The following is a 5,226-nucleotide window of genomic DNA, read 5'->3' on the forward strand; positions in this document are numbered from 1 at the left end:
TGAGAAGGTTGAATTTGACTGGGTATGGGAACTCGGCGAGTCGACGGGGTTACTCAACGAGTAGAGTCAACCAAGAAGGTTGACTTTGATTGAGGACTTTGACTTTGACCAAGAGTTGACCGGTTTGACTCCTAAGGGTGTTGTGGTAATTTTGGTATTTATGGAATTAGTTCTTTGGTAGTGTTTTGAGGTAAAGTTCGTGTTGGTGGTCGGAGTAGCTTGGTCTTATCTCTTCAGTCGGCAATTGCAGGTGAGTTATCCTTACTATATCGACAGGGTCTACAGCACCAAGGCCAGCCCTTTATTGGATGGAAATCCGGGTATGGTTTGTTATGTTATTGCTTTGCTAGATCTGTATCCTGGTATTTAGAATGGTGTTATGTTAGTGACTTGGTTATGGTCGGTGCCCGGTATATAGGGTAATGTTATGCTAGTGACCGGTTAGGTCGGAATCCTGGTTAGGATGTTGATATGCTATGTGATCTGATAGACTAGTGTTTGGTTAAGGATTTGTTACGTGATTACTTGTTTTATGTGAACATGGTTGTTTGATGGGGCTTTGGGTTGAGGTGGGTCTTTCTTTGTGTTGTAGGCCAACATACCCAAGGCGGACCAGATATTCCGAAGGCCCAGCGAGCGGTCCGGATAGGCTGAAGGCCCCAAGAGGGCAGACCAGACGTGCCAAGGCTCGGAGAGTAGATCGGGCCGACTGAAGGCCCGGTGCGGGCGGATCAGTCATATTGTAGACTCAGAGAGTGGACCAGGTGGAATAAAGCCTCGGTGTGGGCGGACCAATCATATTGTAGACTCAATATACATGGCTAGACTCGGAGGGTGGACCAGGTGGAGTGAAGGCCCAATGCGGCGAACCAGTCCCACAGTAGACCCGATGTGCATGGTTGTTCTATTTGTGTTATATTATGAGTATGTTTATGCGTGGTTGGTATCTTGGGGTTAACTGACTAAGCTTTTGAGCATAGAGTTCAGTGTTTTGTTTTAGGTACTTCAGGAGATCGTGGCTAGGCGAAGGTGTGATCGTACCGCTCCTCATGTTTTTTGATTTATGTGATATGGTTTTGGGGGATACTCTGATGTTTAAACTATTTTGAAAACAAGATGTATGAACCTAATGGTTTCTGAATGAATTAAAATGTTTTAATTCGACTTAAATTTTACAGTCGTTACACGAAGAACTCAACACAATGCTCTTGGAAGACCGCCTCACTAATGGCAAACAAATTCCTCCACCCTTTACAGGCGAAGGCAAAACCATCCATAGAAAAATTCTTTGTCAAAAATGGATCCATCCTTTCTATTAACCCAACTTGTCCCAACTGTACCCATTCAATCCTTGGTGAAATGGAAAATTCTCTGTTGTGCAGCCATCCCAACTTGTTGGTGAAATTAGTGACCACATTTGTAGGCATGTCCATTGGAAGTTGGTACAATGGGTGGCGGGAAGACACATGCCCTTGAAATTGCTCATTAGACCTCCTTGAAGCCATTTTCTGCAAATGCAAATAAACAAGAAACAACAAAAAACATATTCATAATATTAGACAGATTTAACAAAACAGAAAAGCCAATTTGCTAGGACTCATATCGTGAGCCGAAAGCTCACGTCATGAGTTCATATTCTACAGTTAAAATCGACATGGTAGGAACAAAATCGGACTTTATTTATTGTTGGGGTTTACTAACAAATCGATTCTAAACATATATTGACAACATGTAGTGGAGGAATTGCATATCTAGGGATAAATTTTGATATATAACCAAACCACAAACCCTAACCCTTAAATCAAACAAATTGGTCAAACTAAAGCACTAAGAGTAGGAATTGCTTACCTTAAATCGGGAATTACGTAAGCAAGAAAGTAGAAGTGGAAGAAAAAAACCAAAATCAAGTGTGGGGGACCAGAAAATTTTAGTTATGATTATAAGTAAAGAAAAGTGGTAGTCAATTATGTTTATAATTACTTAAATCTGTGGTCCCGAATTTGAAAAGCTCACGTCGTGAGCCTTTATGCCTCAAGTGGTGAGTATAGTCTGGGCTGAATATTACGGGCCAATTATAATGACTACGAGGTGGGCTTTTAGGCCATGAGTTGGTGTCGAGATGATTAATTTATTTTACACAAATAGTCCATTTTACTAAAAATTTAATTTATTTTACCACTTTAAGGATCCCACACTTGATTTTCACCACTTTCTAAAACAATTAAGATGATTAGATGATTAATTATCCTCAAAATCAACTAAATATGCAAAAGCTAGACTAAATGCAAAAACGAAAAGAAATTGCAAACCAAGCTCGAGTTACCTCCCGAGAAGTGCTTCGTTTTGTTGGAGTCATGAGCCGGACTCCGTGCCACCTCACGTTGAACTTGTCGGAGTGTCCATCACTAATTGCACCTTTTTCTCTTTCCACCTTCTTTTATACACTTGAACTCGTCTGATATAGGCCTTCTTAGAATTTTCTTTTTTTAACTTTCATATCATTCTCTTCAAGCTTTCTTTTAACCCCTTTATTCTCCAGAAGTTGCAATTTTTCTTTCTCTTCAATCTTTAGCTCTATAGGTACCATCTTTTCATCCATAATTGTACTCTTTTCCTCGGAAGTAACCTCGTCCTCATCACTTGAAGCCTTCACTTTCCTCACTCACCCAAGAAGTTGGATTTTTATAAGCAATTACTTCGAAAACAAGTGGAACAGATGATCTCGATTTGATGGGTTTAACTTGTTGAATCGTCTTAAGTTCTTCTTCCATTAGTTTCTCCAACTCTCCAAGTTCATCTTCTTCCTCAATGTTGAAGACCTCACCTTGAACATCATTCCCTTGAAAACTGTCTTTTACTCCAAAAGTAGCTTCATCATCACCAACTCGTAAAGTAAGCTTGGACTCTCGAATGTCAACCAAGGCTCGAGCATTATTTAGTAGAGGGTGATCAAGAATAATCAGGACATTGTTAGCTTCTTTCATGTCCATTACAATAAAGTCAATTGGAAAAAACGAATTTCTCAATTTTTACCAAAATATCTTCAAAAATGCCTCTTGGATGTGTCACCGAACGATTTTCCATGTGAATTGTCATTCTTGTAGCCTTCAAATCCAGAAGACTTAACTTTTCATAAAAAAGGCATTAGATTTATACTAGCTCCAGAATCAGCTAAAGCAAAAGTCTTCAAATTGTTTCGAAATTCACATGGAAGAGTGAGGCGTCCAGGATCTCCCATCTTCTTTGGTAACTTCCCCATAATCACTTTAGAACTCTGATCACTATGAATCACCTTGGAATTCTCTTATAGTAATTAACGAGCATCGATTAAGACTTGTAAAAACTTATCATATTCACGAACTTTTGCCAACGATTCATTGAAAGGAGCATTGATTGGAATACCCTTTACTTGCCTCATAAACTTCAAGTGTTCCTAGTCCAGTAGATGTACACTAGCTCGAGATGGAAATGGTAAAGGAGGACGATAATCTCGAACGTCACCAAAGTATTTCGTTTCAGACCCTCCCCACATCGTGATCTTTGAAGGCTCACGTGGTGAGCTCGATGTTTCAGCATTTTTTTTCAAGTTTGGACTTCTTCGGCCTTGGTCTGGACTGCTGTGGCTCCACTCTAAAGCTTCTAGGAACTCATAAATAGCATCTTCTTCAGTTTCTATCACCATGACATGTGATTGAGTTTTCTTATCAGGAAATTGCGGAGATAATCGTTCATTTACGAAAGCCGTTAGTTGACCATGTTGGGCTTCGAGATTTTAGATAGATGCTTGATGATTTCTTAATAATGCTTGTTGTTTAATCCTCATAGCATGTTGATCTTTCTTCATGGATTGTTGATCCGTCATCATCATCCTTTGATCTTTTATCGCCACATCTGTCTCATCATGTCCTTTCTATGAAGCGTCCATGATTCTAGCTAGCATGGTCTCAAAATCAACTTTCTTTTCAGGTGGTGGTTGTTCTTTTTGGTTGAAGCCTCGGCCAGTCTTCCTATATTTTTCTTCTTTTTGCTTCTTATATTCTTCATATGGCAACCACTCCTTCTTTGGTTTCCTCTAGTCTTCATCATATTTATCTCCGCTCATGTAGCAAACTTGTATATTCTTATTCCCATTATCATCTAAGAGGCAGTCTTTGGTCAAGTGTGTACCATTACATCTTTCACATCCAACTCTAATAGCATGAATTGACCGGTCCATCCTGCTCATCCTCCGGTCCATAGTATTCAACATTTCTAGCACAATAGCCATGTCTTCTGATGTTCCACTACCAATTCCCCTTGTCCCATCATGTCTTGGATTATGGTACTTACGAGAATTTTTGGAGAATTCTTCAATTAAATCCTTGATTTCACCTGGATTTTACTTAGTAAGCAGTCCTAGGGAATCAAGGAATTGCCTCGTCATGAGATTCACCCTGTCATAAAATATAGCCACTTCTTGTTGTATGTTAAGGTTATTTTGATGGAAATTTCTTAGTAACCCTTTATATCGCTCCCATGCCTCATAAAGCGACTCACCCGGTTGTTGCTCAAAGTTGGCTATTGCCTTCTTGAGATTAGTATCTCTGATGGTGGGCAGAATTGTTCTAGGAATTGCTCACGCATTTGTGCCCAAGTAGTAATTACACTAGGTGGAAGTGCCTTAAATCAATCCTTTGTAGCTCCCTTAAAAGGGACGGGAAGAATCCTTAACAAGACTGTCTCTCTAGGAACATTCGGGACATTGAAATAGTTTGCAATGTCCTTGACCTCATCTAAGTATTTGTAAGCATCCTCATGATCATTTCCAGAAAATGACACATTCGTAGAAAATAGTACATCCTCGAGCGCAGTATGAATGTGTCATTTTAGCTCGAATGTTGCTGCTGCTGGAGTTGCAGGTTGTGCTAAACCAGGACTAGTATCGTCTCTGATTCATTTCTTGTATGCCCCATGGAGATATCCGCAATGTTTTCCATTTCGTTTTCTAGATTTTCTTCGGGTTCGCTTTTCTCTAATTCGAATTCAGGTTCGGACTTGTATTAGGATTTTTGTGGACTAGGTATTTGATGAAGGTCTTCAATTTTGATTTTGTCCTTCGAAGATGTACTTGACTCTCCCACGTTCTTCCCTTTCTTCTTTCCAAATACTTATTTATGATCTTTGAAAGGCGACTTCTTTGGTGTTTGGTTTACTCCTTCATCCTTGTTTGTCTTTTTGTGAAGGGCC

At 39.7% G+C, this 5,226-nt stretch overlaps 1 non-coding gene across 1 annotated transcript; it reads left to right on the forward strand.

Moving 5' to 3' along the window:
- The first annotated feature begins 4,469 nt into the window (after positions 1-4,469).
- LOC145033230 (small nucleolar RNA R71) lies at positions 4,470-4,576 on the forward strand. The gene has a single exon (XR_013677463.1). It is a non-coding gene; the product is annotated as a small nucleolar RNA R71 (small nucleolar RNA).
- Positions 4,577-5,226: the final 650 nt, after the last annotated feature.

Source organism: Lactuca saligna, chromosome 2 (genome assembly GCF_052625555.1).
Source record: "Lactuca saligna cultivar CGN05327 chromosome 2, ASM5262555v1, whole genome shotgun sequence".
In the NCBI taxonomy this organism is placed as follows: Eukaryota; Viridiplantae; Streptophyta; class Magnoliopsida; order Asterales; family Asteraceae; genus Lactuca; species Lactuca saligna.